The sequence below is a fragment of the Oncorhynchus mykiss genome, chromosome 6, assembly GCF_057628025.1.
Source record: "Oncorhynchus mykiss isolate SJ-2025 chromosome 6, ASM5762802v1, whole genome shotgun sequence".
NCBI lineage: Eukaryota > Metazoa > Chordata > Actinopteri > Salmoniformes > Salmonidae > Oncorhynchus > Oncorhynchus mykiss.
This window is the reverse complement of record NC_143027.1, coordinates 62,549,556-62,565,949: the sequence shown is the minus strand read 5'-3', so window position 1 is coordinate 62,565,949 and position 16,394 is coordinate 62,549,556.

Below are 16,394 nucleotides of genomic sequence, written 5' to 3'. Positions count from 1 at the left end.
TCCACACACTGGGTTCTAATAACTACCCTTCTCCTTTTCCACTGCTAACTTTCTGAGAGCTTGAGTTAGAGTTGGGAATTTGACAGCAGTGGCTATACGTCTTGTGCAGTTCCTTTTTTTATCATACTGGCTGAAAGGTGTAATTATTTGCCCCCTAAATATCCTGACGTGTTCACTAGGCCTTCCACTCAGCACGTATAATTTAATTTGAATTCATTACTCTAGTCAGTTAATATATTCATGACTTCCAATTCCCTGTGCTATCCTGCCACCTGGAGTGTCCTCCCTTATCTGTGTCACGCTCCCCCCTCCTCTCCCCCGCTGTGTCCCTGGGGGGCCATGAAGGGGTGTTAGGGCTGGGGTCAGAGTGGCCCACTGGTCCCCACCGTCATTAGGCTGCAGTGGAATGTGTTAGAGCAACCAGCTGGGACCAGGCTGGCTCTCTCTGGGGGAGTGGTGGGGACAGGGGGGGCACCTGCACCGGAGCCTGACTGGATGGGCTGGCAGGGCAGAGGGGTGAGGGAGGGGGCCATATAAGTCTGGCAGCATTGGGAGAGGGAATGAGGAGTCAGACTAACAGATCCGAGAGACTGTGTTCTGAATTAGAGTGTGTGATTTTGGTAACAGTTTATTTGGATAGTCCATCTGTAGATGCGCTGCAAACTATCAGTAACATGTCTACAGGTGGTGTGTTGAGCATCTATAGATGGACTATAGACTAACTTGTTGAAAATGATGAGATACAGTTGAAGTCGGAAGTTTACATACACTTAGGTTGTAGTCATTAAAACTCGTTTTTCAACCACTCCACAAATGTCTTGTTAACAAAATATAGTTTTGGCAAGTCGGTTAGGACATCTACTTTGTGCATGACACAAGTCATTTTTCCAAAAATTGTTTACAGACAGATTGTTTCACTTATAATTCACTGTATCACAATTTCAGTGGGTCAGAAGTTTACATACACTATGTTGACTGTGCCTTTAAACAGCTTGGAAAATTCCAGAAAAGTATGTCATGGCTTTAGAAGCTTCTGATAGACTAATTGACATCATTTGAGTCACTTGGAGGTGTACCTGTGGATGTATTTCAAGGACTACCTTCAAACTCAGTGCCTCTTTGCTTGACATCATGGGAAAATCAAAAGAAATCAGCCAAGACCTCAGGAAAAAAAATTGTTGATCTCCACAAGTCTGGTTCATCCTTGGGAGCATTTTTTTTTGTTTTGTTTTTTTTTGGTTTGTTTTTTGCCTGAAGGTACCACGTTCATCTGTACAAACACTAGTACGCAAGCATAAACACCATGGGACCACGCAGCCGTCATACCACTCAGGAAGGAGACGCGTTCTGTCTCCTAGAGATGAACGTACTTTGGTGCGAAAAGTGCAAATCAATCCTAAAACAACAGCAAAGGACCTTGTGAAGATGCTGGAGGAAACAGGTACAAAAGTATCTATATCCACAGTAAAACGAGTCCTAAATCGACATAACCTGAAAGGCCGCTCAGCAAGAAGATGCCACTGCTCCAAAACCGCCATAATAAAAAGCCAGACTAAGGTTTGCAACTGCACATGGGGACAAAGATCGTACTTTTTGGGGAAATTTCCTCTGGTCTGATGAAACAAAAATAGAACTGTTTGGCCATAATGACCATCGTTATGTTTGGAGGAAAAAGAGGGAGGCTTGCAAGCCGAAGAACACCATCACAACTGTGCAGCATGGGGGTGGCAGCATCATGTTGTGGGGGTGCTTTGCTGCAGGAGGGACTGGTGCACTTCACAAAATAGATGGCATCATGAGGAAGGAAAATTATATGGATATATTAAAGCAACATCTCAAGACATCAGTCAGGAAGTTAAAGCTTGTCGCAAATGGGTCTTCCAAATGGACAACAACCCCAAGAATACTTCCAAAGTTGTGACAAAATGGCTTAAGGACAACAAAGTCAAGGTATTGGAGTGGCCATCACAAAGCCTTGACCTCAATCGTATAGAAAATCTGTGGGCAGAACTGAAAAAGCAGGTGTGAGCTAGAAGGCCTACAAACCTGACTCCGTTACACCAACTCTGTCAGGAGGAATGGGCCAAAATTCCCCCAACATACTGTGGGAACCTTGTGGAAGGCTACTCGAAACGTTTGACCCAAGTTAAATAATTTAAAGGCAATGCTACCAAATACTAATTGAGTGTATGTAAACTTATCACTCACTGGGAATGTGATGAAAGAAATAAAAGCTGAAATAAATAATTCTCTACTATTATTCTGACATTTCACATTCTTAAAATAAAATGGTGATCCTAACTGACCTGAAACAGGGATTTTTTTACTAGGATTAAATGTCAGGAATTGTGAAAAACTGAGTTTAAATGCATTTGGCTAAAGTGTATGTAAATGTCCGACTTCAACTGTATACCGTTAAGATGCTACTGAAATAATAAAGCCATTATGTTGAAATGCTGCTGATGGTCTACAGATACAGTGCCTTGCGAAAGTATTCGGCCCCCTTGAACTTTGCGACCTTTTGCCACATTTCATGCTTCAAACATAAAGATATAAAACTGTATTTTTTTGTGAAGAATCAACAACAAGTGGGACACAATCATGAAGTGGAACGACATTTATTGGATATTTCAAACTTTTTTAACAAATCAAAAACTGAAAAATTGGGCATGCAAAATTATTCAGCCCCTTTACTTTCAGTGCAGCAAACTCTCTCCAGAAGTTCAGTGAGGATCTCTGAATGATCAGATGTTGACCTAAATGACTAATGATGATAAATACAATCCACCTGTGTGTAATCAAGTCTCCGTATAAATGCACCTGCACTGTGATAGTCTCAGAGGTCCGTTAAAAGCGCAGAGAGCATCATGAAGAACAAGGAACACACCAGGCAGGTCCGAGATACTGTTGTGAAGAAGTTTAAAGCCGGATTTGGATACAAAAAAAATCCCAAGCTTTAAACATCCCAAGGAGCACTGTGCAAGCGATAATATTGAAATGGAAGGAGTATCAGACCACTGCAAATCTACCAAGACCTGGCCGTCCCTCTAAACTTTCAGCTCATACAAGGAGAAGACTGATCAGAGATGCAGCCAAGAGGCCCATGATCACTCTGGATGAACTGCAGAGATCTACAGCTGAGGTGGGAGACTCTGTCCAAAAGACCTGAGACTGGGACGGAGATTTGTCTTCCAACAAGACAATGATCCGAAACATAAAGCAAATTCTACAATGGAATGGTTCAATAATAAACATATCCAGGTGTTAGAATGGCCAAGTCAATGTCCAGACCTGAATCCAATCGAGAATCTGTGGAAAGAACTGAAAACTGCTGTTCACAAATGCTCTCCATCCAACCTCACTGAGCTCGAGCTGTTTTGCAAGGAGGAATGGGAAAAAATGTCAGTCTCTCGATGTGCAAAACTGATAGAGACATACCCCAAGTGACTTACAGCTGTAATCGCAGCAAAAGGTGGTGCTACAAAGTATTAACTTAAGGGGGCTGAATAATTTTGCACGCCCAATTTTTCAGTTTTTGATTTGTTAAAAAAGTTTGAAATATCCAATAAATGTCGTTCCACTTCATGATTGTGTCCCACTTGTTGTTGATTCTTCACAAAAAAATACAGTTTTATATCTTTATGTTTGAAGCCTGAAATGTGGCACAAGGTCGCAAAGTTCAAGGGGGCCAAATACTTTCGCAAGGCACTGTAGTGTGTTGAACATCTACTGATGGACTATAGGTAGATTCTTGTTAAAAGTCAACAGACAGATGTAGAGCATCTCCATATCATTTCTACCTCATGACGCTTGGTCACAAAGCCAGACTCCAGAGAGGAGACTTGACGGGACTTTAACCAGGCAGAGACACACATAGACACACTAATAATCTCCTCCAAAGTGTTGGTTGTTTGTGGTGTGCCTCATGGTAAAGTTATGCTTCATCCACACCGCAGAGAAACAGAAACATGTTTTGCCTTTAATCTAACTGTGCATTTAATCAAATAGCAATGACAGTATGGTTATAATAATTTTGGTGGGGAAATATATATTGCATGCTCGTTTTGAAGGGGCAATCTGCAGTTGCTTCATCACTTATTTGACTTATGAATGACGAATGAAGAATATAACTTATAATTGTCTCATGCGCTTAGTTCAGGCAGAGGCTGTCAACCCCATCAGAACCTAAAATACAAGTTTGTTTTACTCCAATGTTTGTAAACAAACAGTATTGTTCACCTAATACCTTTTTTGCACTATTGGTTAGAGCCTTTAAGTAAGCATTTCACTGTGAGGTTGTATTCGGCTCACGTGACAAATACACTTTGATTTGATTATATAGCCTCAAAACATGGTTAAAACTGTACTTTTGATATCAGTCCTTGCATCCGTACCTCTGTCTAGAAATTTGAGTGTGGTTACATGTCTCCAACCCCATCTCTCAGCTTAGTTATTGTTTAAACTGCTGATTGATGCAGTTTAAATAAATATTGCATCTTTACAATCAAAAAGCAGTATTTTATTCTCTGTTATATGGAAATCTGGCAGACACTGTGAAGCTGTTGTAGAGATAGGAACCACCATAACTCACACTGGGTTCAGAACAAGGATCAGAGATCCTCTCCTCTCCCTCCCATAACTCCTCTCCTCTCCCCCATAACTCCTCTACTCTCCCTCCCATAACTCCCTCTCCTCTCCTCTCCTCTCCTCTCCTCTCCTCTCCTCTCCTTTACTCTCCTCTCCTCTCCTCTCCTTTACTCTCCTTTCCTCTCCTCTCCCTCCCAAAGCTCCCTCTCTTCTCATCTCCCTCCCAAAGCTCCCTCTCCTTTCCTCTCCCTCCCATAACTCCTTCTCCGCTCCTCTCCCCTCTCCCCCATAACTCCTCTCCTCTCCCTCACATAACTCCCTTCCTCTCCTCTCCTCTCCTCTCCTCTCCTCTCCTCTCCTCTCCTCTCCCTCCCATAACTCCCTCCCTCCCTCTCCTCTCCTCTCCTCTCCTCTCCTCTCCTCTCCTCTCCTCTCCTCTCCTCTCCTCTCCTCTCCTCTCCTCTCCTCTCCTCTCCTCTTCTCTCCTCTCCCTCCCATAACTCCCACTCCCTCTTTCCTTGTTCTGCTCTTTTGTTTCCTTCCCGACTCCTGGCCCACATAGACTACTAGAATATGTCCCTTCTGTCTTTTCAATATTTCATATGAGGAGCAGCTCCAAGCTTGATCATTGCGGGGTGCCAGTCGAGGAGTTCAAAGGCAGTGGAGGTCCCCTGACAACAGGCAGGAGCAGGGGTTGGAAGGGGGGAGAGGTGGAGGGGGAACAGGGGAGGGTGGAGGGTGAGAGGGGGTGTCAGCCATCAAACAGCCTGACTCTGACAGAAGCTCAGCCCAAAGCAGCCCTACTGTACACCTGCCCTGGAGCAGGAAGAACGAACAACTGGCTCCTGCAGGAGAGGAGCAGCATGGATTGATAGATGGGGGGAAGGACCGTCTACTCTACTGACTGCTGTAGGTAGATCACACAAAGAAATCCTATCTGTAAAGGGTTGGGTCACACATAAGACGGTAACTTTTGAAAGTGACTCATTTTGTGTTCAGCACCTCCATGCTGTGGACAGCTCCAGCTGCCTCTCAGCAACTGGATAAAACCAGACTAGTCTGTAGTAAACAGGAAGTGGAAGACAAAGGGCACTACTGATTGGGTATTGTTCTCATGGAACAACTGGGACGGTTTTCTTTTCCCCCTTTCTCTGTCTTTAGCCCCTTCTTTTATCTGAATATATTAATTTTTAGAGTTGGGTATTTTGAATGTGATCGTGTATGGGATGAGCGCATGTGTGTGTGTGTGTGTTTGCGTGCGTGCACATGTGTGTGTGTGTGTGTGTGTGTGTGTGTGGGTGTGTGTGTGTGTGGGGGGGGTGTATTAGACAGGAGGGGGCTTCATTATTAATCAGGGCCCTTCCCTGTGTGAGTGCTGCTCTCTCTCTCCATAGTTTAATGACTGAAAATGAGCCATAATTATGGGCTGTCAGTCCGATGTACGGCTCCCCTCCGCTCCTCCATTTCAGAGGTCCATGTCATCTCCTCTGCTGCCTGGCTGCTCTCTCTGCTCCACCACGCCCAGACCCCCTTGCCCCCTCTGCTGCACACCCTGTACCCATCACCCATCATCTCTTCTGTCCACCTCCACCATGGAAGGAACATGCTATTCTGTCAGCATCACTCTGCGTTAGTTGGTATCACCAAACCACATGGCAGGAAGTGCACGTGAAAAGTCCACTCTGTCCCTATGCGGAGGGAGGCAGGGATGTGGGTGTGGTCAAAAATGAATTACAACAGTGATATGCCAGTTTCACCATGGAAACCTGAATATCCCACTTATTACATGCATGCGTTCTGTTACTACAACTATCCTTGCACCTTTCAGCATTATTTTTTTTACCCTTACTCAGATTGAACTTCTTTGCTCTCTAACCCCCCTTTACTCTCCCTCACTCTCTCACTATCCCTCCCTCCTTTATTCCAGCCCCCCCCCCCCCCCCCCACCCTTCGTCTTCCCTCCCTCTGCACTTAAGCTCATCTTTATGCGATGCGTGGCTTGTCAGGCCTGATGATGAATCTGTATATGACTGGAGAGGGCTCATTTCCCCTGAGTGGCCTCTCCCTCTCTGCCTCAGCCCAGGGAGGATCCCTCCAGCTCTGCAGCCTGGGGTTGACTGGCCCTGCGGCCCTGCACCAGAGACCCCACTAACACCACGCTATCATCATTTCAACCAAACACAGGCTGGAGAGGTCAACACCAACACACCGTGTCACTGACCACTGACACTCACAGTGGGCCAGAGAAAACAACGCCACACAGTAACATGGATCTTTATACCTCACTGACTGTGTTTAGAAGGAAGCAAATACACTGCCTTACTCCTCCACAGCAGCTGGTTGGTAACGCCTAAGGAGAAACAAAACACAGCATGCATACATGTAGCTTAGGTTTATGGTTATAAATGCCTTGTAGAAGATACCTGTTCTCTCCTATGGTGGATGCTAACATTTGAAACATCCACTGTAATTATGTGCAAGTTGAGAACAGATGCTACATATCTAACTTCCTCTTTTCAGATGCCGTATCTTAATTTGTCCATCCTGTTGCGGGAATTTTCCTGCACAGTAGTGTATTTGAGGCTTCCACTTTAAAATGTCACACTTGATCTGCCTTAATGAAAAATGTATCAACCCCTACAAAAAAATACCATGAATTACAATCTGCAAAATTCCAAGTTAGTGCCTTATTTTCCTGCTTTAGCAAACTGGCTCAAATTAAGATCCTACATATATATCTATTTACTTGTCACATCTATTAGCAATACAGTATATGTAGAGGTGGGTGTGGTTCACAGGAGGCTGGTGGCACCTGGATGGGGGAGGACGGGCTCGTGGTAATGGCTGGAGCAGAATTAGTGGAATGGTATCAAATACATCAAACATGTGGTTTCCATGTGTTTGATGCCATTCCATTCGCTCTTTTCCAGACATTATTATGAGCCCTCCCCTCAGCAGCCTCCACTGGTGTGGTTCCATGCATTGCACAGACACAGACACAGACAAACAGACACACAGACACAGACATGTCCCACTGTGCTATGAGCGCTCACACTCTCTTTCCCTTTCTCTCTCTCTCACACATGAGGGATTTTCTGCTTGTTTAAGTCTTCAGCATCACTTTCAATATGGAGAGCTTAACAAAATCAAGAAAGCAACGTTATCAACATAGAAACCATATTGTCTGGGACTGGCTGTTCCCTCCTGGGTTTTTGAGTATGAGCTTGCTGTTAAAATTCCGCCAGCGTCTACAAACCCCTGTTGGAGGTGGTGAAGGAGCTAGCTATTATCAATTAATCTTTGCTTTTTTCCCCTCTTCCAGAGACTTGTACCATATGGTTCTCTGTCAGCGCCTGCTTTTAATTTACTCATTGTGTCTGCTGCGAAAACAGACCAACAATTTATCTGGATTGCTGATTTAATCAGGAGAGCGAGGAGCGATGGAAGAGAGAGCTACACTCTAGCAGTCAAACACACACACACACACACACACACACACACACACACAAAGGCACACCAATACATACTGCTTAGTCGCACACACACACAAAAACCCAAAGGACTACACTTTAGATTTCATAATTGAAACTACAGTATGACTGTTTACATGTTACATACAGTACATATTATGGCAACACTATCTACACACTGATACTAAGACACAGTCCTGCATACTTACTTACCGTACCCTTTTGTGCACAAACCCCTACAAAACCACCTACACACACCCCTACAAAGCCACCTACACACACCCCTACAAAACCACCTACACACACCCCTACAAAACCACCTACACACACCCCTACAAAACTGCCTACACACACCCCTACAAAACCACCTACACACACCCCTACAAAACCACCTACACACACCCTACAAAACCGCCTACACACACCCCTACAAAACTGCCTACACACACCCCTACAAAACCGCCTACACACACCCCTACAAAACTGCCTACACACACCCCTCCACTTGTTCACAAACCTAACCCCAGAGGGTAGTTATGTTGACACATGGAAAAGTCATTGGCTTTGGTTGTGCGTCTGAGCAGTAAAAACCATTGTGTTTCCGTTCGCTATTCCTCAGAAGGTGCTGATATGCCTGTCGTGACCTTTAGAGGACGAATGTGATTTGTCCAGCCAAAGAGACTGTCCAAGTCCACTTTCCAGAAGACCTAGCTGTTACACCCACTCATTCGTCTTTATGTCAGCTGTTTCATCATCTAGGGAGGCAAAGTGCCAATAATACAAGAGTACTGCCTGTCTGCAGTGGATGAACATATGTTTCTTACAAGGTTGTGAAGCACCTTAGACTAACACATCGCCAACAAAAGTCTGGGAAGGAAAATAATGTGTGTGAATGCTGTCTGCTCGCTGTTATGTTCACACCAAAAAATGTGGGGTTAAAAACAACCCAATTTGGGCTATTTGGTAACCCAGCGCTGGGTAAATATTGGACAGAACACACGCTGTGTTATTCTGACCCATCCCGTTGGGTTGTGTGAATAAACCAACATGTTGGGTTGATGGAATTCCTTTAGCCATCATTTGGGTTGTTACATACTTTCATGCTGGGTTGACCTAGCAGCTGGGTCTTTTTTAATGTAATCCTTAGGCGTGCCTTATTAGGGACGTAGCTTTCAGGTAGTTCTTTTTGACCACCCGTGAGAGTAAATGTAATTCCTATTCATCATGTTAAGTTTGTGCATTACAAATAAAAAATAATCTTGAATATTTCTGCACATTACATATTCTAATATAATAATAATAATAATCATAACATTATTATTTACATATTGTAACAAAGTGTTAATTATCCTGACATTGGGATTTACATATGCTTTTAAGGAATTCAAACACTTGTGTAAGCCTCATTGAAGCTTCAAAACTGTCAGGGTTCAACCTTAACATATGTTAACAATACAACAGAACAGGTGAACCGGAATGACACTGAAGTATCTGAACTATCTAGAGATAGAGAGAGAGACGTGGGTGGTTTGGTTCGTCTGCTGTATGTGAAGGTCTCAGGTGGAGAGTCTGTGTTTGTGTGCGTGTGTGTGTGTGCGTGGAGGGAGGTTGGATGATGGATGGAGTGATCTCATGTGGTCTCTCACCACAGACTCTCAAATACATTATCCATTGCTGCGTTTTACAGTAGGGGATTCCTACACCCTGATCATTTCTCTGTACAGTACAGTATTACACAGATCAGCATGCTCTACTGAGTCCTCTTACATAGATCAACTATCTCATCTACATCGAAATAACTAAAACAGCTAATGCATTCAAACACACGCCTAGAAATTGCTGTTATATGCCCACAAGCAGCTGTTTCAGGGAGACCCTCAGATGCGTGCTATTGTCTGTATAAGGAGCTCTTAAAGCACACACAGGTGTCAGCTACTTATAGATGCCTGCCAATGAATTCACGCTGAGTCCCTGAAAAACCTGGCAACAGTGTGACACTGGGAGAGATATCCACACATTACACTTCTCCTGTGGCAGCTGCGTCTGCTGAATTGGGTCTCCCAGAGTCACGTCCGTACACATCAACCGCCTACCGTTTTATCAGAGGATGCTGAATAACGCTTTCAGTGAAACGTAAATGAGCGTTTGGATTGGCGGGACGGGATATGACACGAGAGTGAAATGGAAAAGGAATGTTGTCCTTCTTACAGATAGTGTGTCTGTGTGTGTTGCTATATGACAAACTGCTTTAGAATCAGCATTGTGCAGAGGGACCAACCTACCTCCAGAGGGACTATTGGGTAGGTGCACGCGTGTGCACTCAACTGTGCCTGTGCGTGCCTGTGCACATTGCCTCCAGTGGAGCTGGGCGCTGTGTTCAGTGTGTATGAGGGATGGGCAGCAGCTGTGTGGAGGAGAGAAGAGGAGAGTGGTGCTCAGGTGGTGGGTAGTGCAGGCTGATCATCACACAGTTGGGTCTGCCTAATGAGGGGACCTCTGTGAGCACACAGGCAGGACAGGCTGCCCTGACCTCCCATACCCAGAGCAATCCCTACCCCAGGCTTTCAGCAGCGCCGAGGCCCCTCTAGCACAGACAGAGTAACCAGGGCAGTCTAAATGAGAGATTGTCCAGCCACGGTAAGATCCATTTTATGGACATAGAGGACCCCACAAAACTCAGAAAATAGCCCCAAATACTGCGCCACTACCTCTGTCACTTTATATAATATACTCGCAAACAGGGCTATTACTCTTCATATAAAGATGGACAGAAATTAAACCAATCTAAATAAAATATCTTCCGCTTTATGAAAGCATTCCCCTAGAATACAAGGTTGCCAACTTTGTTTTATCGTGAATCATGACATTATTTTGTTATTTGGCGGGGAAAGTGGTTGACTGAAGCGTACTGCAGGCCTTGAGATGCTACTTACAACATAAGAAGGGCTCCATTCAGTTTAAAAGCTCTCTGACACAAAAGACTCAGAATTAACCTCACAAGGCTTGAAGATCTCCGGAGTGCAGAAATGGGTGAAGACGAGAACAAAAAACAATTGGTCTTCGAAGAACAGAAGAATTCCACTGACAGGAGAAGACAAAACATCATTTGCTTAAGCAAATCCAATGCTTTTTAATGAGTGTGAAAAAAATATTTTGAAATAGCCCCACAAAAATCCATTCTCCGATTCCTCAAGCAGAAAACATTTTTTTTAAAACATTTCGCCAAGTCAGACTAATTGCACATGCCCGCCGGCTGTATCTCCGTGTTTCAAAACAACCCTCTCTCCTGCTCCTATGAAGTTTATCTAAACTAACAAGCATCCCAACAACAGAACATGTTTGCATATGCTATCCCAACTCAGAGACTGTGCCAAGAAAGAAAGGGAAAGGCAATGATATTTGGTCAGCCTCCCACATGAAACACTCAGGCATTCAAATTAACATTAGACCAAATATCTTTTGCTATTTCAATCTACCGGAGATAATGAGAGAGAGGGAGGGAGTGAGTGAGGGAGGGAGGGAGGGAGGGAGGGAGGGAGGGAGGGAGGGAGAGAGAGAGGGAGATGGAGGGAGGGAGGGAGGGGTAGGCACTGACAGCTGTGTGATTCTCATCCCTTGGCTCTTGGCAAATATAAGGTCATAGATTGAGGTGGCCAGGGAGCCACTCCACACACCCTCCATACACAAACAGCTCCATGCCTATATAACAATATCCCACTCTACATCTGTGCTGCCACCAGTCAACGGGATGGGAGGGGTGAACGAGGGGTGAGAGTGAGAGAGGGATAAAGAGAGAGACAGCAGTGCAGAAACAAAGAGAGGTGGGTGGAAATAGAAAACAAAAGATGATTGGTTAGATGATGGTATGGAAGAAACAGAGACAGAGCAAATGCAACATACAAGGGTGCAGGTATTTTGAGAAGAGTGTCCTTCCATTATGTTGACAGGGAATCTGAACTAAATGCTAACACTGATGGAAAAACTGCTGCTGTGCCTTTTTCTGATCATTACAGCTCCATCCATTTGTTTAACAAGGTAGTCACGCTCTTATTGACCAAATCAAATGGAAATCAATAGCCTCAACGACTACCATTGTGCTCTCTGATTCTGCCTGTGTCTGTGTTCTGTGTGAGATTGAAACATCAGAAGACATCATCCACAAAGTCAACCTCTTCCTCACCTCATTTACCTCCTTTTATCTCCCACTTTAAAGATGAAGACTTTGCCGGGATATAGGTGTGCTGTTCAGAGTGTTTCATCTTTAAATGGATGACCCTTGACTTTTGTCATCAATAGCCTGAGTTGCAGCCACCCCTCTGAAACAGTCAGTGAACCTGGCACATTACTCCAATACAAGTGAACATGATGATGCTAGCTGGTCAGAAACTCAATGGCCAACGACCAATGAATATCCAGTCAGACCCTGGGGTAGCAATTTAATCAGAGACGGAATGTTGAGATAACAGAAGCAGAATTAATTGATACTGTAAAATGTAGATTTTGTTGCAGAGGTAGACTATTTGCTTGCTGAACGAAGTACCTGAATACTGAGCACAGTTTTACCTTATAGTGATAATTAGGGCCCCCTTATTAGGATTCCACCTCAAGTCATAGAAATGTAGGGAGAGTGCTCTCAGCATGCAATACAGTGTACAGTATCTGAAAGCAAGTAGCGTTGACTAACAAATGAAGCGGAAAAGGACACATCTTCTTCTTCACCTTGATGCACTCTGTCACACTGATGGGTACTCAGAATAAATGAGAAATCTTTCATGATCCAGTGCAATTATTCCATACTGCAGTGACGTGTATTCATGGATGCCAAGGGAAGCCAGGCTTCTCCACAAAAAAACCCATACAAAATGATATATCTTTCGTCTCTCTGTGTTTCCTTCAATTCGCAAGAGGCTGAACGTAAATGTATCTCACTGAAGAAAACATCAGAGCGAACGAAACAGCGCCCCTCTGTCTCAGTATGTGTGATCTGATTCTGTCTGGTCAGAAAGAGTATGACATTGTTGCTGCCCTAGCTTTGAATGCAAGGGAAGCCAGCAAGCATTTGGCCTCCCTTGAATAAAAAAAAAAAATTATAATAGCCAATCAGTGTTGAGCTAAACTGAGTAAACTCAGCTGTGAATGGTCCTGGCGCACCAGTGTCAAGGGAAGCCAATTTGTATTTGACCAATCACATCAGTCAGTTAAATAAAGGTTAAATAAATCAAATTAAAATTTAAATCACAAGCAAAACAACAGAAAAAATATGGAATTGTTCCATCTCATTGTGTTGTTGTCTTCTGGTGGCTAGCTAGCTATAATTGGCCCTTTCCTAAATTAGCCATGAATGGAGATAGAGATTTGGACTTGAGGTTTAACTTAATTCTCCGTACTGGCCAATGATTATAACTGCGATTCTGATCCAACCATAAATTCATACATTGTGTCCTTGGCCTGAGGGGATGGAAGTTCAACATGTAGCTAGATGTAGTAGGCTAATGTTAACTAGCTGGCCTGGTGTATCATTACCCATGAAAGGAAGTTAGACTAGCGAGCAAGTATTTTAGCCAGGTAGCCTAGGATGATAAAAACGAAAAGCGTATACTGTATGACATAGTCATAGACTGTTTAAGCAACATGAAAGAGGAGGATGGCATTGGCATTTCTCTACAAGTAGGGGGAGTCAACATGTCTTTTCTACTTGCACACGCACGCACGCACGCACGCACACACACACACACACACACACACACACACACACACACACACACACACACACTAGTGGTGTACTTCAGTAAACATTCTTTAAAGTACTACTTAAGTCATTTTTGGGGGTATCTGTACTTTACTTTGCTATTTAAATTTTTGACAAATTTTACTTTTATTTCACTAGATTCCTAAAGAAAATTATGTACTTTTTACTCCATACATTACTCCATACATTTTCCCTGACATCAAAAAGTACTTGTTACATTTTGAATGTAAAATGGTCCGATTCACACACTTCAAGAGAGAACATTCACACACTTCAAGAGAACATCCCTGGTCATCCCTACTGCCTCTGATCTGGAAGACTCACTAAACACAAGTGCTTCATTTGTAAATTCTGTCTGTGTTGGAGTGTGTTGGAGTGTCCCGTAAAGTAAATAAAACAATCATAAAAATGATGCTGTCTGGTTTACTTAATATAAGTCATTTGAAATCATTTATACTTTTATTTTTGACACTTAAGTATATTTTAGCAATTACATTTACTTTTGATACTAAAGTATATTTAAAACCAAATAGTTTTACTCAAGTAGTATTTTACTGGGTGACTTACTTTTACTGAGTCATTTTCTATTATTTTTACTTTTACTCAAGTATGACAATTGGGTACTTTTTCCACCACACACACACACACACACACACACACACACACACACACACACACACACACACACACACACACACACACACACACACACACACACACACACACACACACACACACACACACACACACAAACACACATAAAACACACACAACACATCAGAGCCATGGCCAGCCACATCATACTTAGCTTACGTTGATTGGACAAAATAGTTAAGGTATCTTTTAGTTGTCACTGTATTAGACTAAGCATACAGTCATTGGTTAGATGATGTTGAAATGTTGAAGTTGAAATGGTGCTGGAATAGTGGAGGCAGCCCCTGTTTTCTTTGGGACTTGCGGTAACTCTGGTTCTAAATCAATAGTTGTTTCGTAGTCTGAAAATGTCTGAAACATTAACCTGCTTGACCATGCTGTAGGTTATGTAACTGTTTGTTACATGCAATATGATTTGTGGAGTTCACTGGACAGATGTTGCTCTCCGGTTTTGTGATGAAACAAAAGTGTGGTTGAATTTATTCTGCCAGTGTGTCTTCTTAATGTCTCGGCCTTTAGGCCTATATATCACGGTGTCAAAGCATGTGAACTAGCAGGTTATAGAGCAAACAACACAATTATCACAGCACATAGGTTGTAATCTGCCTTTTTTTTCTGGATTGGCTTCCCCGGTGATTTTACCCACGCACCACTACAGACTACAGTCAGTGTGAATATGTCCCTGCAGTGTGCTTGTGTGAGATGGGAGTGTGTGTCTTTTGGTTCAATCACCCCCTGCTTCAAAGCTCCAGTGCCTGGACCTGGCCAGTTACAATGGGCCAGGTCTGTCTCCACACAGTAGCAGAAGCACAAGGCCGCTGTCATTCTACACCGGTGCACTCTGCCGCATTCTGCTACCGCCATTATGAGGAGGACAGTCCCATTCTTACCCTTCTCTCCCTTTACCTCTCTCTTTCTCCCACTTTCTCTGCTAACAGCGCTCATAACACCTGAGTCAAGGCTATTGAGCTCCCTCATCACAGTTTCCCATTGCCATCTCTGTCTCCCACACAAACTCTGTGGAGGTGGACAATAAGCCATTCAGCCATGGACTCCCATTACTCATACACTCATTGAGCCCATTCAATACGGCCCCTCGGGAAAGGCAGCAAAAGCTCAATAAACCATCCAATAGGCAGCTTAGGACTCCACACTTAAAACAGAAATGCAAACCTAATTCTCAAAAACACCAATAATATGATTATGAAGCTGTTTTTAAAGAAATAATGAAGCCTACACATAATGTTTTGCCAACACAAGCTTAAAGAAACAATAGCATCGGTTGCCTTCCGTCGTTTTTATCAGCTTTTATCGTGGCTAGTGGTGTTAAAATCAAATTAGCAAAACAAATCAGCCATATGATGCAAAGGTCTGCTCATAGTTCTTTTTATTGGCAGTTTTCTTCTCCCGAAGTTGAAGCTTTCTCGCCACAAGGGTCCCTGTGGACCACACCAGATGTTCCAGGCAGCACACTTCCCCACTCGCCTCCTAATGTAATATTCATGGGCAACCAGGCACTGACTTATTTATTTATTTCGTCATTCTGCACAACAACAGGCCACGTACAAAGCATTTTCTCTCCCTCCTCTCACTTCCTCCTCTTCCTCTCACCCTCTTTGCATCCCCATTTCTTTTTTTCCCTGACATTATTCTAGCTTTTTTTCTAATTTCTTATCCCGTATCTGTAGCGTAGCCATCTCTCTCTCTCTCTCTCTCTCTCTCCTCTATGTTTTCCTCTCAGTGTTTTATTAGGCAGATGGGTGGGGAGTGAATGGGAGTGTTGACTAACTGATTTCTGTCTGTGAAACTTAATGGTGGCTCTTAAATACATTGAGGCATAATTTACTACCTTCTCTAATGCATTGGAACACTTCACATTCTTTGTTTGGTCTTGATAATTGGGCTGGATGTTGTAATGCATTTCTACACACATC